Genomic DNA, 18,544 nt, shown 5'->3' with positions numbered 1-18,544 from the left:
AACGTAGTAGCTCCGCGGCAGCCCAACGGCTGCCTAGCGTAGTTAGCGTAGGGACTCTGCGGCATCCCAGCTCTGTCCCCGGCATCCATGGCTCTGTCCCCGTCATCCATGGCAAGGCGAGTGAGCGCCTCTCACACAGCGCCGGTAACCGCCAGATCCCCTGCGTTGGCGGACGCCGGCGGAGAGGCAATCCAGCTGTCTGTGACTCCCTGCCCATGTCCGCTTCAGGGAGACGGGGTTGGGGGGTTCGGTCGCACGTGCGTCTCCTGCACAAAGGGGGTATGCGGTCACAGGTGCGTCTTATGCACAATAAAGGAGGCATTTGCCAGTGCTTCATGATACATACTGACAAATGCCTCCTTTTCAAACCCCCACTATCCACGCCAGCCCGAAGCGTGGCGAGCGCAGCGGGCCTCGCGATGTGATGTGTTACGCGTCCTCCTGACTTGTTCATACCCCCACTATCCACGTTGGCGTGGAGCTGATCTTATAAATTGTAGCAAGTGCAGTGAGCCACCGAGCCTGATGCGTGACGAGCGCAGCGAGCTCCGCGAGGGGCCACGGAATACATGTGAAGTAATCTGCGTCGGCTTGCCACGCTTCGGGCTCAGTGGCTCGCTGTGCTCACCACACTTTATAAAATCAACTCTATGCCGACGTGGATAGTGGGGGGTATGAACAAGTCGGGAGGACGCCTCCCTTTCGCGGGACTCGCTGCGCTCGCCGCACTTCGGGCTGGCATGGATAGTGGGGGTGTTTCAGGAACACATTCACACCAGCCATATCATACATCTGAGACAGTAATGACGACATTCTTACGACAGGATTTAATATGGCAGCGCCACATGCACTCCTTCATACACAGGCGCATTGGGTGTCCATTAACACAGGTTTGTGTCAGTGGCAGCAAATGGTGCTGCTGAAAAAAAAAACACTGACTCCTCCTCTGTCTGCGGCAGGTTAAACTTTGTGACATAACGGGCGCCGTGATAATAAACAAGTACCGAGCTACATAAGATTTGCCTCTTAATGAGCCATTTTTTATATGCGATAGTGGCAGACCGGCAGATTTCAAAACTCCCATTCAAATGAATCAGCAACCGCCTATTCATTTAAATGGGAGTTGTGAAATCTGCTCACCCGCCGCTACCGCAGCCTCTCTCCAGTTGCCAGCAGAGAATGCAGAGTGGGGAGAGCGCCTCTCCTGCCCGTCACCTATGGCCCTGATCAGATGCGATACATCGCAGGTGCTAAAAAAAAACGATGTACACTGATGCATTCGATTCCGACAGATCATAAGTGTTGCACGGATGATCTACAAGATCCAATCCAATGTGCACGGGAATATGCATTGGGTCAGATCGGATGTCAAACAGGTCTGATTTGGCCAGTTTTCATACGATATATCAACCCGAACCATTAGAATCGGATAAAAACAGGCCACCTGTGTATGGCCACATTTACAGTTCAAGAGAGCAAGTACAGGATATATAAACATTTCTGCATCAGCAGACAATACTGAACTAAGGGATTAGATGCCATCAAAGGAAGTATGTAGATGATTCAAATAAAAGAAAAATAAAGGCAGAGGGCCCTGCTCGTGAGAGCTTACATTCTAAAGGGATGGGGCAGACAGACAGGGGCTCCAACTCTAGAATCCTTGAAAAAAAACAACTGACTATATACTTGTCTGTTTATTCAAGCAGTTCCATAATTGTCCCAATATCCCCATGCTTTCCCGATTAGGCTCTCCTTATTGGCTGGGGGGGGGGGGGGGGGTGTGTTTTAATACATTTGCCCATAACGGGTGCCAGCTTCTCCACGTTATGCAGGAGAAGCGGGACCCTTTATTTTAAAAACGTTATGGCCATCTTAATATATCTGCCCTATTATGAGAGTGTGGATTACAGTTTTTGCAGTGTCTTGAGTACGGTATAATTTTATATGTTTTTTGTAGCATGATTGTGAGATTTTGTGAGATTTGATCCAATTCAGGTGGATTGAGTCAATTTATCTGACAAAATCTGATGTGCCTGTCTGACAAAATCTTATGTGCCTGATGTGTAGGACACAATCCACAATCCCGTGCCATTGGGTATAACCAAGAGATTGGAAGAGATTGAACCTCCTGCACATAGGATAAATCTCGAGTCAATCAGGTTCAATTTGTTGATCAATAAGTTGAACAAGTGTAAAGGCCCCCTTACACTTGTTCAACTTATTGATCAACAAATTGAACCTGATTGACTCGAGATTTATCCTATGTGCAGGAGGTTCAATCTCTTCCAATCTCTTGGTTATACCCAATGGCACGGGATTGTGTATTGGGTCCTACACATCAGGCACATAAGATTTTGTCAGACAGGCACATCAGATTTTGTCAGATAAATTGACTCAAATTGGATCAAATCTCACAAAATCTCACAAGTGTAAGGGGCCCTTAAGGGGGGCCAAGAGACCGATGTATGAAGCAGTGATAACGGGGGGAGAAGTGATAAAGTCCCTGGCCGACCAATCAGCTCCTGACTGTTAAGTTAAAGGCTGGGTTTAAAAAGGGACAGTTAAGATCTTATTGGCCAGTGATAAAGTACCAGGCACTTAATCACTTCTACTCAGTCATCACCGTTTCATACATCTATACCAGATTTAGGGGTAGATGTACTGTATGCAGCAGTTACAAGGGAGGAGAAGTGATAAAGGGCCTGGTACTATATCACCGGCCAATCGGCTCCTGACTGTTAAGTTACAGGCTGGGTTTAAACAGGGACAGTAAGGAGCTGATTGGCCGGTGATAAAGTACCAGAAACTTTATCACTTCTCCTCCCTTATCACTGCTTCATACATCTACCCCTGAATTTGGGCAACAAAGTGCAATTCAAGGATGACACCTTGGCAGTGATCTTGTGGGGCAGGATTGATTGTCGTGTTCTCAACAGTGATAGAGATATCAGGTTGGAGATATCAGGCGGTTGATTACTATCGTGGAAATATAATTCATTCTATTTTGGAAATATTTTTAGGTGGTGAGTTTACATCCATGATGTAACATCAGAAAGGCATTCAGTGACATGGATCAATGCAGATGGTGAGTAGGATAGGTAGATCTGAGTAACTATCATACACCTACAGATGATGCTGAAATCCAAGAGTTGATTAGTTTTCAAAGAGATGTGGTATAGATTGAGAAAGCCGAGTACCTAACACTGTGCCCTGCGGTCCTCCAACTGACAGAGGTAGAGATGAGGGGGTGTATTCATAGACACATACGCTGATAATGAGACATACTGTATACAATGAATATACAATATCTTACTGTAGCAGGAGTTATTCATTTCTGTGTCATTTATATCTGTGAATCAGCTGTGTCCTATTACTTTATTTCATATTTGTGTGCTGTAAACATTGAATCGCCTACTGAAATCTTTCTATTATTATTGTTAACAAATGTAATGCACAAACAATAGGACGCAATAATAATCAATAATAATAATAATAATAATGATAATAATAATAATAGCACAACAATATGTTATTATTTTTATTATATTTAACAAAGGAGGATCAATGTAACTGACACTAAAGTGTATGACCCTCATTTATAGGTAAGATAGCCCTGTACTATGCTTTTCAAAAATATGACTGTATTCATTTTTTTCTATAGGTTTTAGATTTGGTTGTAGTAGAGCACCATAAGGTCATAGCAATGAAGTGTGACGAGGTAAATGGCTGGGGAGGCATGGGCTGGTATCAGGGCCGGCATCATTATTGTTTGGGTGGCTGAGGTGTTAGTTGATTATTCTAAGGAATAAAGATGATCATTTATATGGATATCACAGATGGTGTAATGGTTAGCATTACTGTCTCACAGCACTGAGGTCATGGGTTTGATTTCCTCCATGGCCTTAACTGTGTGGAGTTTGTATATTCTCCCTGTGCTTGCTTGGGTTTACTCCGGGTACTCCGGTTTTCTCCCACAAACCAAAAATATACTGGTAGGTTAATTGGCTCCCAACAAAATTAACCCTAGAATGTCTGTGTGTGTATATGTGGTAGGGAATATAGATTGCAAGCTCCACTGGAGCAGGGACTGATGTGAATGTTGAAATATTCTCTGTAAAGCGCTGCGGAATATGTGTGCGCTATATAAGAAACTGTTAATATAATAAATATGTAGCTGTGTGACAGAACACAAAGGAATTATTACATATATATGTTTTTCCCATACATAACACGTACCCAATATGCCTGTAACTCTACGTGAAGTCAGATATTTTGAACGTGTTCCTGAGGTGCAGTAAAGGAATAGCCAATCAAAATGTACCAAACTATAAATATGACATAAAGGCAAGTATTCAATGCCGGTGCGAGCGGCCGGCGAGGGGGTTAAACTGCGAGGATCATAGAAAACCAGTGATCCTCGCAGTTTAACCCCCGCGCCGGCCGCTCGCACTATGCAACGTTCCGGGGGAATCCTCGCAGTCACAGAATGGCGAGGATTCCCCTAAACTGCGAGAGCCGAGGCTAGTGCAGCAAACTCGCTGTAATTAGCCTCGATTCTTGCAGCTTTTGGAGGCACATTCGCAAATTCCCCCTCGCTCAAAAAACGGAGCGAGGGGGAATTTGCGAATGAGGGGGGTCAGTTGAATACTGACAGGGTGAGCAGTGACTGCGAGCAAAAAGTCCTGCTCGCAGTCACCGCTCGCCCACGGCATTAAATATATATCACAGTATGCTGCTCTCCTAGGGAGAGGTACAAGAATTGTTACTATAGGATACTGTATATGGCAGAGATAGGCAAAGTCTGCCAAGAGCTGACCCACGCTGCCATATACGGTAATTCCCAAATATCCATATTAATTGTAATTAACCATATCTTTATATCTGCAAGATAAATTAAATTCATTGTTTATATTTAAAGCTCCTGCTAGTGGTTATCTACTTTATTCTCTGAATGCCCTTAATGAATGTTTTCCTTGCTGACTATATTGCACCCAGGCTCATGTGTATAACCTTGCTGTAGTTATGAAGGAATGCTAGCCCTTACCAGGACAGAAAATCCCCAATTACCCTGTATGAAAGTTCTGCCTAGGAAGGTGGAGAATGGTTCCCTGCCTAGCCTATATATAATCTGCACGTTGGACTAATGCACAGACGCCTGGGGTACAGGAAATATAGGAGTGCTAATAATAATGTGACCAGATTCCCCATGACTGACACATTGCTAACAAAGCAACCTGTAACCCTATGTGCTCTTACGTGCTGTTGGGGAAGCTTATGATTCGTGAGGTGGCTCAGGAGTTGGGATTTGGGGTGGAATATGGAATTTCTGTGCACTTCCTGTGATTATAAAAGAGACTTGCAAGCACCTTACTAGCCAATGGCATGACATGAAAACACAGCGAAAAGTGCAACTCATCAGCAAGCTCCTGCGGGGTGACAGGGCTGAAGACTCTTAAATAAAGCTAAAAAAAAAAAAAGTGGGTGGAGGAAGAGCGAAAATGCCCTACAAAAAAAAATCCTCACACACAGACACAATATTAGAGCAGCAGGCAGAGAGTGATCAGCGCGCATGCGCAGTGGCAGCCTCTGGGCCATATTGGAATGAGGCAGTGAGCAGCGGCGGGGGGTGAATAGCTGAGAAGCAGAGGGAAGAGGGAGCAGCGCACCGGGCCAAGCAAATCAGCCTGGAAAAAGTCCGTGCGGGTAAGGAAAAGCTCTGCAACGGGTGTCCTTAGACAGGGGAGAGCCTGAGCTAACTGCTGAGGGGGGTTTCTCCGCTTTCTACTGACTACCGGCATTTTTAAGAGCTTCCCAAGTTTGCAACAATGTATTCCTGTAGGAGGATGTTGTGTATATGTGTGAGCATGGGAGGGGGGCAGCTATCTGCACTTTAGCAGTGCATGGGTATAGCTATACACCATTATACCCAGCAATGTGTGCCCGGGTGCTGGCATTGTCTCTGACACTCTCCTGATCTTACTTTCTCTATAGCCTGCAATAAAAAATAAAAAAAACACATAATACACTAACAAAAAAATAAAATCCTATGGAGGTCAACAACTTCATGCAAAGTCAGCAGCTACAGGGCATCATGTGTGGGAGTCCTGCTCGCAGCAATATGTATTGGGGAGAAACGTCCATTGGCAGTGTGATTTGTATAATATTGTAGTTGTATGTCTCCTGTGTAGTGTAGTGTAGTGTAGTGTGCCCCCCACCGCCTGTCTATAGCCAGTTACCAGCAATCTTATACAGAAGAAAGAAGCTGTGTAACATTGTGGCCTCAAATGTACTGATCTACTTATTGCAAATACACTGTCTGCTTTTCCTGACACTGTCCTCTGTTTAACCCCTTCAGTGCCACATGGTAGCATTTCACGTTTTCTCCCTGTAATCGCACCTACTGTAGCTTCAGTGATTGTTTTTCCCCCCAATTGATCTTTATTTAGTCATTCTGATGTCACTTATTTGTTTTAATTGGTAAAAGTATAGTTGATATTGTGTTATCTATCTATCTATCTATCTATCTATCTATCTATCTATCTACAAGAGGAATGAAACACAGGTGCAGGCTACAGTAACAGCAGATAAAGATGTACAAATAAAAAAAATCAATTCATTTGAATGATACAACTTTATATTAGTTGTAGGAACAATAACCTTTTGCTTTTTTTGGTTAGAGATTCTTCATCTGTGAGTCACAAAAAAAAAAAAAAATCCCCAGAAGCATATATATTTTTTTTTTAAAAGAATGAAAAAAGTATATTGATTCTAAATGATTGTTTTGTTCCAGTTGATAAAAGTTGAAAAGTAATATAAATAATTTTCTTACAGTCAACAGTTAATTACAGGACATATGTAGGGGCATATTTATTAAGCCTGTTTTTCATAACATTATGCAAAAATCATGAAATTTCATTTAAACAGCGTTGCATACGGTAGTCCACAATACGCTCAATTGGGTGTATTAATTTAGAGTCGGAGACTGCTGTTTGTCGGAAAATGGCAGTTTACGACTATTTTTAGTCTAATCCATGTTTCAACCTATTCAATTAAAAAATATATATATATTTAGATACGCCAATGTTACCCCCTTAATTTGAAAGGAAGGAAATCATATAATCGTAATACACAAAATGACAATGATGATTACCATGTATGGCTGTGTGTGGTACCAAATGGATGGATGATGAGAGGCAGGAAGAGTGAATCACATTGTCTAACTCTCATCATCCATCCTATCATCAGTGGCAAGCCAGCAATAAAAAAAAGTAGCTGACTCTCCTCCACAGCCCACGCGCCTTTCATGCTGCGCTGCCAGGAGAGGCTCAGAGCGGCTTCCTGGTGTTCCTGTGGTTGCCCCACAGACCGGCGCAGTGCCCACCTAGGTCAGTGATGTGGCAGACGGGCATCGCTAAAAGGGAATGATTGATTCGACCTGTCCCACCTCCTCCAGCCCCCTGCTGGAGGTGGGGGGCTGGAGGCGGGGGATATGATATTTTCGCATGTCTACTTCTACTGATATGAGGAGAGGAGCAGACATTGAGGGAAGAGATGGCAGAGACGGTTATTATAAGGTATTGGAATTAAAAACGTGCACAAAACACACCTAGGTGCTGCAGATAATTATATATAGTGTGTGTGTGTGTGTGTGTGTGTGTGTGTGTGTGATTAAGCACTCACACTACACACAATATGCTGCACAGCTGGGGTTAAAGTTCGCAAGAACGGGGCAGAACTGTGTATTAAGTAACAATACTGGGGGCATTATTTGTAAGTGGCAATACTGAGGGCATTAACTGTGGTGGATATCATGTGTATAAGCAGCACTACTGCTGTGCGTAAGAGTCAAACCTGTGTGACGTAATATGTAAAAAGGGTACAATTGTGTTTCATGATGTGTATAATTGGTAATAATATGGGGTTTAATGTAAATTAGATTAGCTACTATCTGGCGTAATTTGAGTAAGGGGTACTATTGAGTAGCCACACCCCATTGCGAGACCAGTGTACCTCTTGCGGTCTATGATGGGTAAGGCCTGAATTTATAGTTTGCAAGGTTGGTGCTGAAACCCCTGGCGCCAGCCCTCACTCCATCCTAATGGGAGCGGGGGTAGGTGGCGTGGGAAGTGAGTTCCACCACCTGTCCTGGACCACTTTAAGCACTGTATCTGACATTGTCTCTTCAGAGGGAGGCAGTGGCGTAAGTTCGTCCAGGTCGCCCGGAGGCAGGATAAAAGTTGGTGCCCCCCATAGATAGATAGAAAGAGAATGATAAATAGGGGGGGGGGGGGAGAAAGAAAGAGAAAGAAAAAGAGAAAGAAAGATGGAGAAAGAGAGAAACAAGAGTGTCAGAGATAAAGAAAGAATGTCAGGGGGAGAGGGTGCATCAGGGAAAGTGAGGAAATTAGAGGGGAGAGCGAGAGAGTGTCAGGACAAGAGATGGTGTCAGCGATAGAGAGAAGAGGGTTAGAGGATTTAAGGGTAAGAGAGAGTGGGGTCAGGCAGAGCAAGCAATGGGGTGAGAGGGGGTTCGGCAGAGAGAGTGGGCTCAGGCAAAGAGAGATGGGTGACAGTGGGGCCTGGCAGAGAGAGATTGGGTGGGATGGGGGTTAGGCAGAGAGAGAGAGAGAGGGTAGCAGGCAAAGAAAGATGGGTGAGAGTGCAGTCAGGCAGAGCAAGCGATGGGGTGAAAGGGGGTTAGGCACAGAGAGAGAGGGGGTCAGACAAAGAGATGGGGGACAGTGCGGTCAGGCAGAGAGGAATTGGGTGGGAGGGGGTAAGGCAGAGAGAGAGGGTAGTCAGGCAAAAAGAGAGGGGTGAGAGAGGGGTCAGGCAGAGAGCGGGATGGGCTGAGAGGGGGCTCAGGCAAAGGTACCTTCCATGTACTTGGGCTCCCCGGGATTCTCCTGATGGTGGTGCATGCTTCTGGGTTCGGCCCTCCAGGTCCCCAGGCCTCGGTCAGTCCTGCAGATTGCTTGCAGGGTTAGATTTGGGCTGCGGTAGCAGCCTCGGTAGGGCCTGTACAGCAGGTGGTGACAGATGAGCTGCTGGGACGTTGGAGAGCGGAGGAGAAGCTGCGGCAGGGATACTGTATGTGCGCACTTTGGATTCCTGTCAGGGGAATGCGCGGTGTGGATGCTTTTCCCCGGGGCCCTCAGCTGCTGGTGACGGGAGGCGGGGCTGACACGCGGGGCTCTCCTGCCCGACTCCGCTCCTCATCACTGTGTTGCTGCCGCTGGCTCTCCACTTGATCAGGCTGCTGTTACTCGTACTCGTACGTTGTGCGTACAGCAGCAGCAAATCAAGTGGCAGGGAGAAGTAGCAGGGAGGGGGGGAACCGCTGCATACAAAAGGCTACTGCCGGGCAGCACCTCTAAAATGATCAGAACATCGGGGGCAATGGAGCCAGTGCCCCCCTTTAAGGCTGGCGCCCGGCGGCAGATGACTCCATTGCCTCCGGGAGTTCCGCCACTGGAGGGAGGGAAAACAACAGCATTCCTGTGCTTATTGTATGTGTCCCCCACTCCATGCCACATCATATGTAATACAGCATACATGGATGTCTTTGACTGTGTTCTGTAAACTGCACACTGAATCCCGGGTCCTAGAACAGATTCCCCGATGTCTCCATCCAAAATGAATGGTATCCTTCTACCCTTAGAAGCTAGTGCTATAATATATCGTGACCTTAAGTTTATTACATTGTAGCAGAAAGGCAGTAAGATCTACTTGGAAACTGGATAAATACTATTTATACATATTTGGGGCATAAGCCAAATGCATCTTCTAATATCCTTGCTATAATTGGTGTCTGTGAGAATTTGATACTATTTGTATTGGTGGGAGGGGTGTGGGGAGGAAGTGACAGAAAAATAATTTTAGACTTTGGGTGTCCATTAATGTGAGTTCTAGGGCCATATTCAATGAGAAAAATTTGCAGTGCATGGCGAGAGATTTTTTCTCTCGCCATGCACTCGCCCTGTTCCGGAGGGCTCGCTGCCACTCCTGCTCCCACTATTCAATGTGGTTAAGACTCGCCGCCCCTCGCGGCGAGTCTTAACCCCTGCAGCGGACGAGCGTCCGCGGCAGGGAGCTGGCAGGGAGCCGGGGGACGGTGGCAGCCAGGGAGATTAAAGTCTCCCTGGCTGCCCCAGAAAATATGTGGAGGGGAGGAGGGCTCCCCGGGACCCAGGCAGCACAAGCTGCCCCCCCCCCTATAGCCAGCGGGGGACCCAGTATTCACTGCACCCTTTCGTGCATATGTAATGATCGGGTGCAGTGAATATATGAATATCTAATGAGCGGCTCGAGAGCTCCGGCCCCCTGCTGGCTGCTCTGTGTAAAAAAAAAAAAAAAAAAAAATTAAAAAATATTTTTTTTTAAATTAAATATATATTTATGTGCTATAAGCACATTAATAAAAATAACATGCCCCTTCATTTTTTGACACCAAAATAAAAAAAAAAACCTTTTAGTTTAAAAGTTCACATTCCAGTTCTCCATGAAAAGATGGAGAATTGCTACACGGAGAGACACGGCGAAAATTACTTAGAAAGACGGCGAAAATATCACATTGAATAGGGTGGTTCACTTTTGGAGAGCAAAATGCTCCCTCCAACGCGAAAATAGCACAAACTCGCCATAAAACATGGCAATTTTTTCTCATTGAATATGGCCCCTAGGCTGAAAAGGTTTAAGAGCATGGTGAACCCTTATTGAAACTTTAGAAAGTCTTGGTAAACCTATCTGAGGCATAGATGTATTTTATTGTTTGATTAAAAATTCCTATATGAACATTAGTTACTACATTTGGATCTGGACAGTAATTTTCCTCACAATTCAATAGTCAAGCAACAGGGTTATTGTTCATGATGGCCAAAGTGAACAAGATCGATAAGTCCAGCTTTTGGTGTAAGAGAGAAAAAGAATATAGTGGTGCGCTATAGGCAGTGTCCTATCAGACACTGGGATTCATGTATAAAGCTTGTAGAAGTGGTATCTATTCCCATAAAGAACGTTAAGCGCAAGGTGATAGTGCTCCAGCCAATCAGCCCCTAACTGTCAAATTACATAATGGAGCTGATTGGCTGGTGTACTAGTAAGCCCGCTCGAAGCAAATGCGAAAGCTTTTCTGCTACCTTGTGATTGCCTCTGTGTTTGTGCATGTGTGAGAGAGAAAGAGATGTAGTTTCACTTGCTGCCAACAGATGGCAGTGTTCCGGAGACACACAAACTGATATATATATATATATATATATATATATATATATATATATATATATATATATATATATATATATATATATATATATATATATATATATTAGATGACATTTGTGTGTATATGTGTACTGTATATAGATATCTATCTATCAGTAGTGGTATGGTGCCTGAATATTGCGATTTAAACCATAATGTAAGGAATTTCCGTCCACGATCCAGTGAAGCAGAGAGAAGAAATTGTCAATGATCCTTCAATAGGCCGGTATAGAATGCACAGTATAGTATTTCTCAATCATGAGTACATAACAGAAAAACCCAACATTTAAAAAGACTTTATCAGGGAGAAAATTATGTATCTACCAACACAAACATTGAGGGGGTATGCAATCTGGGATCACTGCTGTCGATCCCCGCCGACAGCCGTGATCCTGGCCCGTTTGCGGATAACGGCAATCCACGGCTGTTATCGGCAGAACGGGCACGACAGCTTCTGAAGTCGGGCCCGTTCTGCCGTGATCCCGGATCGTTGCTGTCATTAATGGTAGCATTGAATAGGGAGCCACCGCTATTTCCCACGTCGGAAATAGCGGCAGCACATTGCATACCCCCCCATGAATCAGTACAATAATGTAAAAAGGAAAAAGAACACTTCTGTAGCTTCACATTGAAACAATATATATATATTTATTTATAGTTACTAAAAAAAAAAACTGGGCTAGAATAGACATTTATTTATGTGCCTATTTGACACCAAATGTTACATATTAACACAAGAAATAAAACAACATTTGGTACTTATGTAGTAGACGGGCGACCAATTTGCATATGTACGGTAACTTAGGAAAATTGCATCGCATTGCATGGGCCATTTTAAGGGCCATGAGATGCGATGCGATTTTCCTATGTCATTTTTTTCACTGCACTCTTAGCCCCGGGGGATCGCTTCGCATTGCACCTCCCACAAAATTGCATGCAATTTTATAGGGTGTACGATGCCATTACATTAGCTATACAATAATATCATTGTATGACATACAATGAGGTTTTAGGCAACCCCCCACTATCCACGCCACCCCCGAAGCATGGCGAGCGGCGGCGCAACGCGTCCTCCAACCTTTTCATACCCCCACTATCCACGTGGGCATGGAGTTGATTTTATACAGTGTGGCGAGCGCAGCGAGCCACCGAGTTCAAAGCGTGGCGAGCGGATTACTTTACATGTATTCCGCGTCCACTAGTGGGGCTCGCTGCATTCGCCACACTATATAAACTCAACTCCACGCCCACGTGGATAGTGGGGTATGAAAAGGTTGGAGGACGCATTCCGACGCCCCTTGTGGGGCTTGCTGCGCTCGCCACGCTTCGGGGTGGCGTGGATAGTGGGGGGTGCCTAAAACATCATTGTATGTCATACAATTATATTATTGTATAGCTTATGTAATGGCATCGAACACCCTATCAAATTGCATGCGATTTTGCGGGAGATGCGATGCGATCCCCCCAGGGCTAAGATAGCAGTGAATAAATTACATAGGAAAATCGCATCACATTGCACAGCACTTAAAATGGCCCATGCGATGTGATTTCCCTACGCAGAATAGCCCACTAAGCAAATCAAGAGTCCGTCCTCATAGGTAGGTGAAGGATAACTGGTGGAGCTTGGTCAAAACCCTAACACATTTCCCCGCATACTACGCCAGTGGCTTTCTCAGAGAGCTTCTTTGCGGAGTTTCTCTGCAATATCAGGCAGTCAGTACACTATGATGTTCAATTCACTCTTGTATTAAGTGAAGTAAACTAAATATCTTATTGCAGTGGTTCCCAAACTTTTTTGAATGAAGGCATCCTAGAGTATTAGAATTTTAATCACAGAACCTCTAGGCCAAAAGTTTCTAATTAAGAAATGTAGAATAAAATATTAGATTAATGATATTGTGTTTATATGTCATCCTTACATTCAGTTATGTTGTAAGGGCCAAGATGGGCAGCCACCATTTATGAATTTGTCTATTAAAGTGACCATAAATAATTTTAATTGGTTCTGGATCACCAATCCAAAGCACCATTGCAAGTATCTTGAGGCTCCCCTGAGTGCAACAGCACACAGGCCCTTATTCTGGTTGGTGCGGTAATATCCGCGTGCGTTCGTGCCGCCGATGTTTTGTGTCTGCGCATGTGCAGAGGCGTCTCTGCGCATGTGCGAGCGGGGTGTACGGCAAAATCCTGCATGAAATGTGAACACTCCGAACAGGGGGTGGAGAGGGGCGTGAAGGGCTATTTGGGCTCATTACCATATGCATACGCCCCGCGTTTCATGGGCGTTCCCATGCAAACGCTGGGCGTACGTATGGTAATGCGGCCGTGACGCACGTGTAGGGGGCGGACATATGACATCGCCGGATGTCAGCTGCCCGCCCAGATCCCTGCTTTTGCATGGAAAAATGTCCGTGTGGTCTGAGGTTGCGGGAGCTGGTGGACCACTCGAATGATGGGGGAGGTTCCCTGAGATGGAGGAGGCGTATTCCATGAAAAATACACGTGCGGTCCGTTCGGCCAGCTTCTTACCGCGTACGGACGGAGTTGGCGATCCGTATGGAAGGCGGGATTTCGCACGCACGGTCCTGGCCGCATATTCGGATCCGACCGCACCGATCAGAATAAGGCCCACAGTTAGGGAACTACTGTCCTATTGACTTCTTGAAAAGTCAGACATTTTTTTCTTAAAGCATAATTATCAAATAACATATAGGGTGAAATTTAAAAGGATGAGAGATTCAGAAAGTGGGAGATTTGGTAAGAAATCACCAGCTTTGTTTAAGCAGCAATCATTTACACTGCAAAATCAAACTGGTTTTGCAGTGTAAATGATTGCCACTTTTGGTAAGAAATCTTGAGTTTTTTTTTTAATTTAAAGCGGCAATCATTTACACTGCAAAACCAGTTTGATTTTGCAGTGTAAATGATTGCTGCTTAAACAAAACTGGTGATTTCTTACCAAATCTCTTACTTTCTGAATCTCTCATCCTATTAAATTTCACCCAGAGGGTCAAAGATGAATTCTACAGCTTAACAAAAGTAGATGCAATGGTGCTCTTGCCTTATTTACAGGAAATGTGTTACTTCTGTATGTATATCAACCTCATTGTCAGGTGCTTCTAGACAATTGAATTTGTTTTTTTTCTTCTGTATTATGTATACTGTCTGTGGCAGTGGTCGAAGTGGAAATTTTGAAGTGGGGGTATGGAAAAGTAAAGAGTGAATATAGTGCGCACCTTCGGACACCCCCCTGTCCATCAACGTCCCCTGCCAGACAGCCCCGTTGTACAGGGGTATTACAAAAGCACAATATGCGCTGCTGAGTGATCAGAGAGCATCCTGAGGGGGGGAAAAAAGGTTTTTTTTTTATCTTCAGATTAAAGTGGCGGTATGGCATACCCCCGTATACCGCCCCACTTCGACCACTGGTCTGTGGTTGTTGTGGTTGAAATTCTGCAATATCTTTATAGACCATATTTTGTTAACTGTGTTGGTGCACGGAGGCGCTTGTCTTAAGTTTGATATAACTTTGTGATATATTAGTAAAGGGGTGGGTGACCATCTTGCATTTAGGTTTGTTGGTATCTGTGGATTCTCTGGTGAAGGGACTGAAGCGCTCAGTTGAATTTTGTTTGATTGAGAAGATTCCCACATTGGGGGTATTCACTTAACACTTTGAGAGCCAACATCTCTGCAAGAGGTACAAAATATCCATTCAAAATACATTGCTCACATTTGTTATATAAATGCAAATAAAAATTGTGTAAAAAAAAATAAAATAAATAAAAATAACATTTCCTATATATAGTAAATATTACAGGTCATTATGATGAATACAAATTTATGATTTTACAATTTTCACACTTGGCACTCAAAGGGTTAAGTTTGATTTCTTATCTAGCCGCAAAAAAAAAAAACGATGCAGGATTGTAAATGTTTTGCAATGTTTTTTTTTTTTGCCAAGTTGCCACCAGCAAAAAAATCCATGTTGATCGGCGAGTAATTCACCAATCCATGCATTTTTTGACTAGTCCAAAAATCTTTTTTTTTTTTTTTTTTTTTTTTCGGCTAGCCAAAAAACTTACTTAATTGAAGACTCCCCTTAGAGCATATATCAAGTGTTTAATCATAGCAGTGGTAACATATATTTTTTAATTCAGTTAAAGCCATGTTTATGCTTTTACATCTAGAAACATGAATTCTGTTTGTCCCGGGACATTGTAAACTAAAATGATCTTCTGGGCCAGTCAGCCACCAAGTTCCTTGCTGATCACATGATTTTGAAGGAAGGAGAAGATTGTCATTTTAATGAATGCCGCAAGGCCTTTCTATTTACTGCCCCAGGGGGTAGATTTACTAACGCTTCTAAAACAGGCAAGTGATGGTGTTGACATTTCTGGGCTTGTCACACACCATTTTCTGACTGATGTACGGTAACAGCTCCAGATGTGGTGTGGAAGAATGCTGGCAAGACTACAGTCAACCAACAGGACTTAAGCATGGTGGTTCAGAACTACAAAACACTGAACATGTGCACAATCATGGTTTTGTCCTGGATAGTGGCTTGAAAACTAAACATCAGCTATCAGCCACAATCTAATCCTCATTGTTTCATCTAAGGAACATAGCCAGAGTAAAGACCTTAATTCCCTAATTTAAGTCATACTGTGCATGCATTTGTATCATCACACCTAGACTACTGCAATATCCTCTACCTTGGACTCCAAGCAAAAGAATTGCACTGCTTTCAGGTGGAACAAAATGCATCAGTCAGACTATTAACCCCCATTCAAGCCACATAACCGCAGTTCTCTACTACTTCCATTTGCTGCCTGTTGGATGGTGAATCATTTTCAAGATTGGCTTACTCTTTTAATGCCCTAAATGACCAGGGGCCAAGGTACTTCTGATTCCTTACTGCCCCTCTCGATTACTGTGATCTGTAGTTGATTTCTCCTGCATTCGCAAATATAAGTCCATCTCAACTGACTTGTATTTGCAGTTGCCGGGACGAAGACAGGGCGGTTGACATCATGTGAGGTCAGCCCCAGCAGGCATCGGCCCAGCATTTTCATGGGGGTGCCCATGAAATGCTGTACGTTCCTATGGCCCAGTGCCGACAACACCCTCGTCTCTCCTTCCCCTCTTCGAAATTCTCGGCATTCGCAGTCAGTGTTTGCACATGCGCAGAAATGCACATGCGCAAACCCCGGCCATCAGGGCAGGGGACCAATTTGGTTCACTCTGTGTGAACCAAAATCGGCCCCAGAATGTAGAAGACATGGGAAATGATGTATTGTAAATAATAAACTGTCTGGTCTGTCCTTACATTTAAAGTTTGACTTTTCTTCTGGTTATTGCTCTTCTGTTCTGTGGGGATCCTGAGGTACAGAACAGCTGTTTTAAGTGAGGCAGCTGCTTACACGTGCTCTATAACATCTCTCTATCACTGCTTGTCTGACGGGAACTTACTGCTGACAGCTGCTCCAATATGTGGCACTAAATGTTGTTATTTTTATAAGTAGTTTGGATAAAGGTATGTTCCATTCTCAGTGGAAAATTTTTCTTAACTTTTTTCACAATATTAAAAAAAAATAATGTACAAACTTTTCTTGCTCAAACAGTTGTGTTAAACGGTATCCAGACTCAAGATAGATTGACTCGGTCATCAGTCATAAGGTCGACAGGGTCCAAAGGTCGATAGTGCCCAAAGGTCGACAGGGTCAAAAGGTCGGCATGGAAAATGTTGACATGTATTAAAAAAATGTATTTCATACCATACCATTTAGTACGGCATGTAGGGAGAATATAATAGTGTGCCGAGCACAACCAGGCACCGAGGCCGAAGCATGGCGAGCATAGAGAGCCATATGAGGGGTGTGGTACACTTAGACGGTGTCCATCTCAACCTATGTCAACATAGACACCAAAAACCATGAAAATCCATGTCAAACTTTTCCATGGCGACCTTTGAACCCTGTCAACCCTTTTGACCATTGGATCCTGTCGACCTTTTGACTGTAAACCATAAGTGGTCAACCATATGACTGTAGCCCTAGACATTGTAAATCTAAAATACCAAACCTTATTAAACATATACCCTGTCACACAGACTATGTTTTGGGAAAATGTATCGCAGTTAAATATTTATTTGAATCACTTTAGAGGTGAGGTTGTACATAGCAACAATGATTGCTGGCACAGCGCTGCTCACCTGCTTCGGGTGACATGCTGCGCCGGGGGATGGGTGTCCGTCGCTGACCTCCTGCTGCGGGTGACATGCTGCGCCGGGGAAGGGGGGGAGCTGCTGGGTGCAGCGACCATTAGAGACTACACACGGGAGTGCGCACCCGGCGATTTCTCGTCCACAGTACTACAAATCACTGGCAATATGGTGGCTGAGCGACCATATTGCAAGCGATATGTGAGGAAATCGCCCCTGTGTGTACACAGCTTTAGAATGTTACTGTCTCTCATGTCAGATATCTTGCACAAATAATGTCTGACTCATTAAGGGCCAGATGTATCAAGCTTCAAAAAGTGATAAAGTGGAGAGTGATAAATAATCAGCTCCTACCTGTCATTTTTCAAACCCAGCCTGTGACATGGCAGATAGGAGCTGATTGGCTGGCTGTATATTACTCTCCATTTTATCACTTTTTGAAGCTTAGTACATCCGGCCCATAGTAGGCTTCTAATTACAAATTCCACTTAAAACTTGATGTAAAGCAGGAAAATCTATTGTGTGATTCTGAAAACCCCTAAAAGTTCATTGGTGGATTCTGAATGCCTCTAAAGAATATCTCCAAATATTGGCGTAAAGCAGAACAGATCAATGTGTGCATCCTGCGGCGGCTGCGGCATACAGTACTGGCAGAGAATCCATGTTATCTACAGCCCATACAAACAGGAGCAGTGATCTTGGGTTTATATATATATATATATATATATATATATATATATATATATATATATATATATATATATATATATATATATATATATATATATATTCTATCTTTCTCATTGCTTCAATTCTCGCCGCTAATCAGCACCCTGATAAGTCAGAGAATGACGGTACTCTCTTTAGTTGTGATTACTGGCATTTTTCTGACTTAGGGGACTCCCAGGATGCTATTTGTGCCACGCTAGGGCACAAAACAGCACCAGGATGGCTGCATCCAGATATCCACTAGTTGGCGTTAGCAGCGTTCTAATTAATTTTTATTTTTTTGGGCAGTTTCTAAAGTATCCAAATATTAAATTTGAATCAATTGCAATAATT

General features: G+C 43.9%; 1 protein-coding gene across 1 annotated transcript in view; it reads left to right on the top strand.

Annotated features, from left to right (window-relative positions):
• Positions 1–5,570: 5,570 nt before the first annotated feature.
• Positions 5,571–18,544, top strand: part of SFMBT1 (Scm like with four mbt domains 1) — a 106,106-nt gene continuing 93,132 nt past the window's right edge. Inside the window, exon 1 of the mRNA XM_083156325.1 lies at positions 5,571–5,703. The gene's annotated coding sequence lies outside the window, so the exon portion shown is untranslated. The remainder of the gene's footprint in view (positions 5,704–18,544) is intronic.

Source organism: Crinia signifera, chromosome 8, assembly GCF_055691185.1.
Source record: "Crinia signifera chromosome 8, ASM5569118v1, whole genome shotgun sequence".
Taxonomy (NCBI): domain Eukaryota; kingdom Metazoa; phylum Chordata; class Amphibia; order Anura; family Myobatrachidae; genus Crinia; species Crinia signifera.
Note: the sequence above shows the minus strand (reverse complement) of the source record. Positions and strands in the feature narration are given on the sequence as shown.